This window comes from Procambarus clarkii, chromosome 20, assembly GCF_040958095.1.
Source record: "Procambarus clarkii isolate CNS0578487 chromosome 20, FALCON_Pclarkii_2.0, whole genome shotgun sequence".
Classification (NCBI taxonomy): Eukaryota; Metazoa; Arthropoda; class Malacostraca; order Decapoda; family Cambaridae; genus Procambarus; species Procambarus clarkii.
The window spans coordinates 41,891,383-41,905,316 of record NC_091169.1 but is presented as its reverse complement, the minus strand read 5'-3'; positions in this window follow the sequence as shown (position 1 = coordinate 41,905,316).

Sequence of the window (13,934 nt, the reverse complement as noted above, 5' to 3'; positions counted from 1 at the left end):
ATGTGTCGGGACCAAGTTGCGTATCGGTCACATACGCTTAACTCACGTCACGCAATGGAACAATTTCGTTATCTTTTTTTCAGTCAACTGAATTGTCCCACTTACAGTCGTCCATCTCTGTAGAATTTTCAGATTTTCTAGATGATCGTAATGTCTTGTTTTCCTGCTGTTCCTCGGGGTCGTTTGTCTCCCCTGGATGAAATCTTGGTGAAACCGAAACCATTGATATCGCTCGCCTTATTGTACTCGTATTGGTATCCTGAGTGATACTTACCACGAGCTGAAAACACAGACGGTGCTGTTTAGTATTCCCGGCTTGGTTAATTTTCGATAATGACTTACGAACTTTGTATGTCTGGATCATTCCTCCTGTTTTCTTCATTCTTCCAGCGACTTGAAGTCTAATTGTCGGTTGTCTAATGTATTGACTCACGATCTTTTTTTTTTGTGTCAGAACTGGTACATAGTTCTCTCTCTCTCTCTCTCTCTCTCTCTCTCTCTCTCTCTCTCTCTCTCTCTCTCTCTCTCTCTCTCTCTCTCTCTCTCTCTCTCTCTCTCTCTCACACACACACACACACACATTGAGTTGACTGGAAGAGCACCCAATATAATAACACCGCAGTTAAGTGAATAACTTTCCTCTGAGAACACCACGGAACAAACACATAGCTTGGAGTCACAGTGAGGGAGATGTTGAAACGGAAAGGACAGAAGGATTTTTAAAAGGGAAACCTAGGACCCATACTGTTCCCTGAGCATGTAGACAACCTACGATGAAAAGACCCGTACATACCAACAATTATAGATTATTAGACACCCAACACACACACATCTGACACCCAACACACACATCTGACATCCAACACACACATCTGACACCCAACACACACACATCTGACACCCAACACACACATCTGACATCCAACACACACATCTGACACCCAACACACACACATCTGAAAATAAAGGAAATGACGACATCAATGTTCAGATGCGTGAGGTTTGAGTGTCTGGTCTATAGTCGCGATATTGTGACTTACTCTCATCATTCAAACATTATGTGAAATTGATGAAAAGAATATAGACAGAGAATGGTGACACTAAATGGTGACAGAGAATGGACACTAAAAGGAACTTAAACAAGCCATCTCTCAATGGTGCGGAGGTTGGGAACAACAGTAAGGAGCCCAGAGGAACAACACTGGTTTAACAAATGCTTGCCACAATAGGCAATAGATCTGGATGATGAAGATTAGCTATATGAGGCAAACTTCACATGGCCACAGGAAGAGTTCTGACAGAGGAAAGTTCAGATCCAGGAGCTGGAGTTCAATCCCAGCAAGTGTAGAGAAGGGGAGGGAACTATCAAGAAAAAGCGCCAAGCCATTACGACTATAGCACTGGGAAGGGGTCAGGATAAGGATTTGGGATGGGACGGAGGGAAGGGAATGGTGCCCAACCACTTGTGGACGGTCGGGGATTGAACGCCGACCTGCATGAAGCGAGACCATCCAGTGAGGTTGAAGACGATGAGGCACAATAACGTGGCTGAAGAAATGTTGACCAGACCACACACCAGACGATGAGGAGACGACCACGTTTCGGTCCGTCGTGGACCATTATCAAGTCGAATCCATTATCATTATCGACTTGATAGTGGTCCAGGAAGGACCGAAACGTGGTCGTCTCCTCATCTTCTGGTGTGTTGTTTGGTCATCATATTGAGAGGTTGGGGTCCAGGAGCTGCATTTCAACCTCAGCAAGTATTTGGAGTTAGGAACACAATGTCTCTTATGATATCATCCGCAACAGTCTACCGCACTGCATTTATCAAGCGACCAGTCGATGGTTCTCTAACTACAAACACTACTCACAATGTACCGTCTGTGGCCGAGTGCTCAATAGCTCACTGCTCTATATGCAGTCCAACACATCTCTAAACTTGTCTTTGTAGGACAGAAGAACATGGGGCCAGATTCACGAAGCAGTTACGCAAGTACTTACGAACGTGTTCATATTTCCACAATCTTTGACGGCTTTGGTTACATTTATTAAACAGTTTACAAGCATGAAAACTACCCAATCAACTGTTGTTATTGTTATAAACAGCCTCCTGATGTTTCGGAGCTCATTAACTGTTTAAAAATTGTAAACAAAGCCGCCAAAGATTGAGAAAAGATGTACAGGTTCGTAAGTGCTTGCGTAACTCCTTCGTGAATCTGGCCCATGAACGGTTGCTGGTTATTATAAAAGCTCTCCCATCACCTGTGATCAAGTGCTCAATACCGTTATATTGACGTCTTTTTTGTTTGCTCGGCCTCGATAGGTTAGGTGGGTTGCTTGGGTTCACACGGTTCTGGTTAGGGAGAACAGTTGCATTTGTTACGGTGTGGCACATTAAAAGACCAGGCTGTTGTAAGGATTATAAGAGCATGATATATAGACACGACGATAAGTGCCTGATTTTGTATTAATTTACAAAATAAAAACATCTTGCAACATTAGCAAAGATCTGCAATCAACTTTCGTTGCTCAGTTTAAGGATCTTATAGTAAAAAAAAAATATTGTGAAGACCTTGCTGTCCCATCAGGCTCCGATATTGCTGGCGGGTTTTACGGCCAAATTTTAGCGAGGGTGTCCACGAGGCGCTTAACACCGCGCTTAACGCCATTAGCAAGCAAACTTTGGCAGGCCCAACCATCCACGTTATCTCTCCAATTATAAGTTCGGGCGTTCGGACGGACGTGTGTTCGGACGTTCGGATAACCAATGTTGGGATAAAACTCACTTCGGTCAGCCGAGAGATCAGAGGCTCAGTTAAATATCTCAATATTTTTTTGTGACGTAGTTTACACCGTCGTGCAGTGTTGCCACGACACCAACACCACCACACCGTCGTGCAGTGTTGCCACGACACCAACACCACCACACCGTCGTGCAGTGTTGCCGCTACACCAACACCACCACACCGTCGTGCAGTGTTGCCACGACACCAACACCACCACACCGTCGTGCAGTGTTGCCACGACACCAACACCACCACACCGTCGTGCAGTGTTGCCACGACACCAACACCACCACACCGTCGTGCAGTGTTGCCACGACACCAACACCACCACACCGTCGTGCAGTGTTGCCACGACACCAACACCACCACACCGTCGTGCAGTGTTGCCACGACACCAACACCACCACACCGTCGTGCAGTGTTGCCACGACACCAACACCACCACACCGTCGTGCAGTGTTGCCACGACACCAACACCACCACACCGTCGTGCAGTGTTGCCGCTGCACCAACACCACCACACCGTCGTGCAGTGTTGCCGCTGCACCAACACCCACCACACCGTCGTGCAGTGTTGCCGCTACACCAACACCACCACACCGTCGTGCAGTGTTGCCGCTACACCAACACCCACCACACCGTCGTGCAGTGTTGCCGCTACACCAACACCCACCACACCGTCGTGCAGTGTTGCCGCTACACCAACACCCACCACACCGTCGTGCAGTGTTGCCGCTACACCAACACCACCACACCGTCGTGCAGTGTTGCCGCTACACCAACACCCACCACACCGTCGTGCAGTGTTGCCGCTACACCAACACCCACCACACCGTCGTGCAGTGTTGCCGCTACACCAACACCCACCACACCGTCGTGCAGTGTTGCCGCTACACCAACACCACCACACCGTCGTGCAGTGTTGCCGCTACACCAACACCCACCACACCGTCGTGCAGTGTTGCCGCTACACCAACACCCACCACACCGTCGTGTAGTGTTGCCGCGACGCCAACACCACCACACCGTCGTGCAGTGTTGCCGCGACACCAACACCCACCACACCGTCGTGCAGTGTTGCCGCTACACCAACACCCACCACACCGTCGTGTAGTGTTGCCGCGACGCCAACACCACCACACCGTCGTGCAGTGTTGCCGCGACACCAACACCCACCACACCGTCGTGCAGTGTTGCCGCGACACCAACACCCACCACACCGTCGTGCAGTGTTGCCGCTACACCAACACCACCACACCGTCGTGCAGTGTTGCCGCGACACCAACACCCACCACACCGTCGTGCAGTGTTGCCGCTACACCAACACCCACTACGCCGGTCTCTCCAGAAACACTCCGTAAAAAATAAAAAAATTATCCTAACTATAAATGTACGAAAATAAGACGTATGGAGACCAACGCTTACAAACCGTCAATGTTACAGTGTTTTAATCTTTAATAATACGTGAAACTTTTAACGGATTGGTCAGGTCGCCTGACAGCTGGGTGGACAGCGCTTCGGATTCGTAGTCCTGAGGTTCCGGGTTCGATCCCCGGTGGAGGTGGAGACAAATGGGCGGAATGTTTCTTTCACCCTGATGCCCCTGTTACCTAGCAGTAAATAGGTACCTGGTAGTTAGACAGCTGTTACGGGTTGCTTCCTGGGGGGGTGTAACAAAAAGGAGGTGCCCAGGACCGGGCCTCGGGGACCCTAAGCCCCGAAATCATGTCAAGATAACCTCAAGATAGGTCCGTAACAGAGCAACACACTAGACAAGAGGAAGAGTTGGCTTGGTAAAGAACTTGTTTAGTAGGAAGGTCCCTCAACCCTCCTGCAGCTGTCTACCTCGAGTCCGTTGTTAATTGATTGATAAAGATTAAGCCGCCACAAGAGGTGGCACGGGCATGAGTAGCCCGTAGCAGCCGTCTTCAGACCAAGTCCAGGCCATCCAGCGGTCGACCCCAAAGACGCATTCATCAATTTTAACACGCGGTTAATTTAATATACGCATTTTCTCAAATATAAATTAATATTATAATGTATTAGCATATTGTGCATATATAGGGTTAGGTTAGGTTAGGTGTTTAGGTTCTGTTGGCGATTATTTGTATTTGTAGTACGTGGATGAAGCATTTACAGCGTTGTGGTTCGAACAAAAGTCGTCAGTGAAGCACTTGTTCCGGAAGTGTTCGGACGCCAACAGTTGTGAGTCGCGTGTAAACCGCTTTTCATTCATAAACAGGGGGTTTGGCGGGTGGATGGAATGGACTTTGGCCTTTCTTTACAAGGACGGGCTGGCTGAGTGTGGTGGGAGTGTAGCATCTCCAGCTCCTACCCTCGTTAACCCAGCGAGATGACCTCTGTGTTACTACCAACACCGCCCTCACTCTACTGGTCCTCAGTGACCGGCCACCATCTGAGTTACCCGTGGAGAGTCTTCCCGACCTCCCCGCCCTGTAAGATCAGTCTTGCAACACCCATACCCCGGCTGTAAGATCAGTCTTGCAACACCCATACCCCGGCTGTAAGATCAGTCTTGCAGCTCCCACACCCCGGCTGTAAGATCAGTCTTGCAGCTCCCACACCCCGGCTGTAAGATCAGTCTTGCAGCTCCCACACCCCGGCTGTAAGATCAGTCTTGCAGCTCCCACACCCCGGCTGTAAGATCAGTCTTGCAGCTCCCACACCCCGGCTGTAAGATCAGTCTTGCAACTCCTACACCCCGGCTGTAAGATCAGTCTTGCAACACCCACACCCCGGCTGTAAGATCAGTCTTGCAACACCTACACCCCGGCTGTAAGATCAGTCTTGCAGCTCCCACACCCCGGCTGTAAGATCAGTCTTGCAACGCCCACACCTCGGCTGTAAGATCAGTCTTGCAACTCCCACACCCCGGCTGTAAGATCAGTCTTGCAACACCCACACCCCGGCTGTAAGATCAGTCTTGCAACACCCACACCTCGGCTGTAAGATCAGTCTTGCAACACCCACACCCCGGCTGTAAGATCAGTCTTGCAACTCCCACACCCCGGCTGTAAGATCAGTCTTGCAACACCCACACCTCGGCTGTAAGATCAGTCTTGCAACACCCACACCCCGGCTGTAAGATCAGTCTTGCAACTCCCACACCCCGGCTGTAAGATCAGTCTTGCAACTCCCACACCCCGGCTGTAAGATCAGTCTTGCAACTCCCACACCCCGGCAGTAAGATCAGTGTTGCAACACCCACACCTCGGTTGTAAGATCAGTCTTGCAACACCCACACCCCGGCTGTAAGATCAGTCTTGCAACACCCACACCCCGGCTGTAAGATCAGTCTTGCAACACCCACATCCCGGCTGTAAGATCAGTCTTGCAACTCCCACACCCCGGCTGTAAGATCAGTCTTGCAACTCCCACACCCCGGCTGTAAGATCAGTCTTGCAACTCCCACACCCCGGCTGTAAGATCAGTCTTGCAACACCCACACCTCGGTTGTAAGATCAGTCTTGCAACACCCACACCCCGGCTGTAAGATCAGTCTTGCAACACCCACACCCCGGCTGTAAGATCAGTCTTGCAACTCCCACACCCCGGCTGTAAGATCAGTCTTGCAACTCCCACACCCCGGCTGTAAGATCAGTCTTGCAACTCCCACACCCCGGCTGTAAGATCAGTCTTGCAACACCCACACCTCGGCTGTAAGATCAATCTTGCAACACCCACACCCCGGCTGTAAGATCAGTCTTGCAAAACCCACACCCCGGCTGTAAGATCAGTCTTGCAACACCCACACCCCGGCTGTAAGATCAGTCATGCAACTCCTACACCCCGCGGCTGTAAGATCAGTCTTGCAACACCCACATCCCGGCTGTAAGATCAGTCTTGCAACTCCTACACCCCGGCTGTAAGATCAGTCTTGCAACTCCTACACCCCGGCTGTAAGATCAGTCTTGCAACACCCACACCCCGGCTGTAAGATCAGTCTTGCAACTCCTACACCCCGGCTGTAAGATCAGTCTTGCAACTCCTACACCCCGGCTGTAAGATCAGTCTTGCAACACCCACATCCCGGCTGTTAGATCAGTCTTGCAACACCCACATCCCGGCTGTAAGACCAGTCTTGCAGCACCCACACCCTGGCTGTAAGATCAGTCTTGCAACACCCACACCCCGGCTGTAAGATCAGTCTTGCAACACCCACATCCCGGCTGTAAGACCAGTCTTGCAACACCCACACCCTGGCTGTAAGATCAGTCTTGCAACACCCACATCCCGGCTGTAAGATCAGTCTTGCAACACCCACACCCCGGCTGTAAGACCAGGGTTGCAACACCCACACCCCGGCTGTAAGATCAGTCTTGCAACTCCCACACCCCGGCTGTAAGATCAGTCTTGCAACTCCTACACCCCGGCTGTAAGATCAGTCTTGCAACACCCACACCCCGGCTGTAAGATCAGTCTTGCAACACCCACACCCCGGCTGTAAAATCAGTCTTGCAACTCCTACACCCCGGCTGTAAGATCAGTCTTGCAACACCCACACCCTGGCTGTAAGATCAGTCTTGCAACTCCTACACCCCGGCTGTAAGATCAGTCTTGCAACTCCTACACCCTGGCTGTAAGATCAGTCTTGCAACACCCACACCCCGGCTGTAAGATCAGTCTTGCAACACCCACACCCCGGCTGTAAGATCAGTCTTGCAACACCCACACCCCGGCTGTAAGATCAGTCTTGCAACACCCACACCTCGGCTGTAAGATCAGTCTTGCAACACCCACACCCCGGCTGTAAGGTCAGTCTTGCAACACCCACACCCCGGCTGTAAGATCAGTCTTGCAACACCCACACCTCGGCTGTAAGATCAGTCTTGCAACATCCACACCCCGGCTGTAAGATCAGTCATGCAACACCCACACCTCGGCTGTAAGATCAGTCTTGCAACACCCACACCCCGGCTGTAAGATCAGTCTTGCAACACCCACACCCCGGCTGTAAGATCAGCCTTGCAACACCCACACCCCGGCTGTAAGATCAGTCTTGCAACACCCACACCCCGGCTGTAAGATCAGTCTTGCAACACCCACACCCCGGCTGTAAGATCAGTCTTGCAACACCCACACCTCGGCTGTAAGATCAGTCTTGCAACTCCTACACCCCGGCTGTAAGATCAGTCTTGCAACCCCCACACCTCGGCTGTAAGATCAGTCTTGCAACACCCACACGTCGGCTGTAAGATCAGTCTTGCAACACCCACACCTCGGTAGCGTCTCAGTCCCCCACAGTAACACCTGGCCATTTGCAATTTATCTTTTCCTAGTGGCATCCTGCATCCTTCTCACCTTCCTAGTGGCACCCAACGTCTCTCTCACTTTCCTAGTGGCACCCAGCGTCTCTCTCACTTTCCTAGTAGCACCCAGCGTCTGTCTCTCACTTTCCTAGTGGCACCCAGCGTCTGTCTCTCACTTTCGTTGTAGCACCCAGCGTCTGTCTCTCACTTTCCTAGTGGCACCCAGCGTCTGTCTCTCACTTTCCTAGTGGCACCCAGCGTCTCTCTCTCACTTTCCTAGTGGCACCCAGCGTCTGTCTCTCACTTTCCTAGTGGCACCCAGCGTCTCTCTCACTTTCCGAGTGGCATCCAGCGTCTCTCACTCTCCTAGTGGCACCCAACGTCTCTCTCACTTTCCTAGTGGCACCCGGCGTCTCTCTCACTCTCCTAGTGGCACCCAAAGTCTCTCTCACTTTCCTAGTGGCACCCGGCGTCTCTCTCACTCTCCTAGTGGTACCCAAAGTCTCTCTCACTTTCCGAGTGGCACCCGGCGTCTCTCTCACTCTCCTAGTGGCACCCAAAGTCTCTCTCACTTTCCTAGTGGCACCCAGCGTCTCTCACTCTCCTAGTGGCACCCAAAGTCTCTCTCACTTTCCTAGTGGCACCCGGCGTCTCTCTCACTCTCCTAGTGGCACCCAAAGTCTCTCTCACTTTCCTAGTGGCACCCGGCGTCTCTCTCACTCTCCTAGTGGTACCCAAAGTCTCTCTCACTTTCCGAGTGGCACCCGGCGTCTCTCTCACTCTCCTAGTGGCACCCAAAGTCTCTCTCACTTTCCTAGTGGCACCCGGCGTCTCTCTCACTCTCCTAGTGGTACCCAAAGTCTCTCTCACTTTCCGAGTGGCACCCGGCGTCTCTCTCACTCTCCTAGTGGCACCCAAAGTCTCTCTCACTTTCCTAGTGGCACCCGGCGTCTCTCTCACTCTCCTAGTGGCACCCAAAGTCTCTCTCACTTTCCTAGTGGCACCCGGCGTCTCTCACTCTCCTAGTGGCACCCAGCGTCTCTCTCACTTTCCTAGTGGCACCCGGCGTCTCTCACTCTCCTAGTGGCACCCAGCGTCTCTCTCACTTTCCTAGTGGCACAACATCCACCTCAGTTTCCCTCTAGTGGCATCGAACAATTTTCAATTTCGTGGCCGTGTATTCCTCCTCCTCCACGCACGCTGCCTTTCCAGTAATCCCAATCCCTATTACTCGTGGCTCTTGCAACTTGGGCTGCCCGCAGGCAGAACAATCCTTTTTTAATATCCCCCCCTTGTTTACCTAACCACTCTTGCTACCTAAGCGAGTCACCAACACTACAATTTGACCACAATTCCTCCTTCCCAACAAAGGGGCCGGTGGTTGAGTGGACAGCACGCTGGACGCGTGATCCTGTGGTCCCGGGTTCGATTCCCGGCGCCGGCGAGAAACATTGGGCATAGTTTCTTTCACCCTGATGTACCTGTTCCTGTGTGTGTGTGTGTGTGTGTGTGTGTGTGTTTACTAGTTGTGTTTTTGCGGGGGTTGAGCTTTGCTCTTTCGGCCCGCCTCTCAACTGTCAATCAACTGTTTACTAACTACTTTTTTTGTTTTTTCCTCCACACCACACACACACACCCCAGGAAGCAGCCCGTGACAGCTGACTAACTCCCAGGTACCTATTTACTGCTAGGTAACAGGGGCACTTAGGGTGAAAGAAACTTTGCCCATTTGTTTCTGCCTCGTGCGGGAATCGAACCCGCGCCACAGAATTACGAGCCCTGCGCGCTATCCACCAGGCTACGAGGCCCCTTAACTCCCCTTGTGTGTGTGTGTGTGTGTGTGTGGTGCGGAAAAAAATAGTTAGTAGTATTTAGTAACAGTTGATTGACAGTTGAGAGGCGGGCCGAAAGAGCAGAGCTCAACACCCGTAAGCACAACTAGGTGAATACAAATAGGCGAAATACACACACACACACACACGCACACATGCACCACACGCACACACACACACACACACACACACACACAACATGGATTCAGGGATGGCAGGTCCTGCCTCACAGGGTTACTTGAATTCTACGACCAGGCAACAAAAATAAGGCAAGAAAGAGAAGGGTGGGCAGACTGCATATTTTTGGATTGTCAGAAAGCCTTTGACACAGTGCCACACAAGAGGCTAGTGAAAAAACTGGAGATGCAGGCTGGAGTGAAAGGGAAGGTACTCCGTTGGATACAGGAATACCTAAGTAACAGGAGACAACGAGTCAGTGTGAGGGGTGAGGTCTCAGATTGGCGAGACGTTACGAGTGGAGTACCGCAGGGGTCAGTCCTTGGACCTATACTGTTTCTGATATATGTAAATGATCTTCCAGAGGGTATAGAATCGTTTCTCTCAATGTTTGCCGATGATGCAAAAATTATGAGGAGGATTGAAACTGAGGACGATAGTAGGAGGCTACAAGATGACCTAGACAGACTGAGTGAATGGTCCAACAGATGGCTGTTGAAGTTCAACCCGAGTAAATGCAAAGTAATGAAACTAGGTGGTGGAAATAGGAGGCCAAACACAGGATACAGAATAGGAGATGAAGTACTTAATGAAACGAACATAGAGAAAGATCTAGGAGTTGATATCACACCAAACCTGTCTCCTGAAGCCCACATAAAAATAAAAACATCTGCTGCGTATGCAAGGCTGGCTAACATCAGGTCAGCCTTCAGGAACCTGTGTAAGGAATCCTTCAGAACCTTGTATACCACATATATAAGACCAATCCTGGAGTATGCGGCCCCAGCATGGAGCCCGTATCTTGTCAAGCACAAGACGAAGCTGGAAAAATTTCTAGTCCCATTTCTAGTCTGGGACTAGCCAGTAGGCTAGTCCCAGAACTAAGAGGCATGAGTTACGAGGAAAGGCTGTGTGAAATACACCTCACGTCGCTGGACGACTGAAGAGCTCGGGGAGACATGATCACCCCTACAAAATTCTCAGAGAAATTGACAGGTAAGATAAAGATAAACTGTTATCCTATCCTGTTAGCCTATACATGTATACACGGGTGGTACGCGAACAAGGGGACACAGGTGGAAACTGAATACCCAAATGAGCCACAGAGACGTTAGAAAGAACTTTTTCAGTGTCAGAGTAGTTAACCGATGGAATGCATTAAGCAGTAATGTGGTGGAGGCTAACTCTATACACAGTTTCAAATGTAGTTATGATAGAGCCCAGTAGGCTAAGGAACCTGTACATCAGTTGAGCCAGTAAAGAGCCATAAAAGAGCCAGTGCTCAACCCCCGCCAGAACAACTAGGTGAGTACACACACACACACACACACACACACACACACACACACACACACACACACACACACACACACACAAGGAATCGGGTGTGTAATGAATCGTTCAGGACCTTGTATAGCACTTACGTCAGATCCTGACGTAAGTGCTTCAGGTCCTTACAATCCTGAATTATGCAGCTCCAGCCTGGAGTCCATACCTAGTTAAACACAAGACAAAGTTAGAGAAGATTCAAATGCCACCAGACTAGTCCCGGAACTGAGAGGTATGAGCTACGAGGAAAGGCTACGGGAACTAAGCCTCACGTCCCTGGAAGACAGAAGAGTAAGGGGAGACTCATCTCCCCTCACAGGTGGGAACCAGTGCCAACACATGACACATGTGACACACAGGTGGGAACCAGTGCCAACACCTGGCACATGTGGCACACAGGTGGGAACCAGTGCCAACACCTGACACATGTGACCTGACTCATGGAGAAACATATGGCTGGCGACACACTCATACTTATGACCAAGGTCATACTGACACATGTCTTAGATCATTGTGGAACGTGCCGATACATGTATACTTATAATATATGTTCTCCTTCCTTTTTTGTCTCCTCTCCTTCCCCCTCTTCCCCTTCCCTATCTTTCCTCCTTGCCTCCTACCCCCCACCTATCCACCTCTCTTTTCTAACCTATTCCCCCCACCCGGCTCATTAATCTCACTCCCCATCTCCCCCCTCCCCTCCAACTGCATCATTCCCCTCGTTCCCCCCTTCCATTTCCCCTCCCTCTTCTCCCCCTCCTCCTCTCCCATCAACCCACCAGCAACAGCACACTTGGACAATAAGTAACAGGAAACTTGGGCAGTTTAGGGCGGGCGACGATGCAATTCTCGTCTTATATAAAATGTGCTTGTACCAGGGGCACCTGGTGTGTTGGTGGTGGGGGCACCTGGTGTGTTGGTGGTGGGGGCACCTGGTGTGTTGGTGCTGGGGGGCACCTGGTGTGTTGGTGCTGGGGGCACCTGGTGTGTTGGTGCTGGGGGCACCTGGTGTGTTGGTGCTGGGGGCACCTGGTGTGGTGGTGCTGGGGGCACCTGGTGTGGTGGTGCTGGGGGCACCTGTACTCACATATTTGTGTTTGCGGGGGTTGAGCTCTGGCTCTTTGGTCCCGCCTCTCAACTGTCAATCAACTGGTGTACAGATTCCTGAGCCTACTGGGCTCTATCATATCTACATTTGAAACTGTGTATGGAGTCAGCCTCCACCACATCACTGCCTAATGCATTCCATCCGTTAACTACTCTGACACCGAAAAAGTTCTTTCTAACGTCCCTGTGGCTCATTTGGGTACTCAGTTTCCACCTGTGTCCCCTTGTTCGCGTACCACCAGTGTTAAACATCTTATCCATATCTACCCTGTCAATTCCTCTGAAAATTTTGTAGGTAGTGATCATGTCTCCCCTTACTCTTCTGTCTTCCAGTGTCGTGAGGTGCATATATATTTTCGGCTGAAAATTTTTAAGGTCTTTTAGTCATTCCTTAACTTTTAATATAATATGTTATGTACATTTTTTTATATCCTGAGGCTATGCTGACATGGGGACACATCAGACTGTAATTGTAATCCTTAGAGATCCTAGACAACAACGGGTCGTAGCACCCTGCAAGCACACGAAGGAGTCTACACATAGGTGAGTACACGAACACATAACAATAAAGTAACCATCACAAGGACTGAAGCATTAAACAATCACAGGCAGAGAGCAAGCCTAAAAGAACCATATCAGAAGAATGATATGAAAGTATTTCACAAAAGTCATCAGAATGGAATCACTGCTACATCATCGCCAGATCTCCATTGTGTGGGAAATAAATGGATCCCCAGAAATTGTGGGCGCGAAGTGTTATTTGAAGTGACGCTAGAGCCGCCTGTGGTAAAGTCGGGCTGTGAGCCCCGATAGTGCCTACTTTGAGACAAATGTCTTGGAAGAAGAATAGCGGATATCTCTTGTTCTTCGTCACATTTCAGACGTCTTATTTTGTTGTTATTCCTGAGGACTGAGTGTGTACCAGAAAGCAGAGTCCCTCGCCAAGTTGAGTGTGTGTGTGGCAGAGTACGTTTGGTTCCTTGGTAATCTTCGACACATTTCAGTGATCTGGGAAATGCCTCTGGGAGAACGAAGTTAGATAAACACATGTTCCATAAAACGAACATTCTCGCAGGCATTCTTGCGCCTCGGTAAACACGAGGACAGAGGGAGGAGAACAGGTAATAAAGGGAGGCAGCAGAATGGAAACGAAGAGAGTGGATAAGAGACAGAAGCAGGAGGAGGGAGGGACCGACAGTGCACGTGTGATAGAGGAAGGATAAAAAGACGTGAAGATAAATGGGGAGTGGGAGAACTGGGAAGATGAAGACGAGAGCCACTCGAGCCTGGCATCACCTTCACCCAATCCTTCCTGGCCAATTAGCCAATCGCCTCCGGCTTCATCTTGACCTCAGTTCGACCCAATATACCTCAGCCACAACTTGACCCAATCGTCTTCGGTCCTACTATGAGCTAATACACTGCAGCTT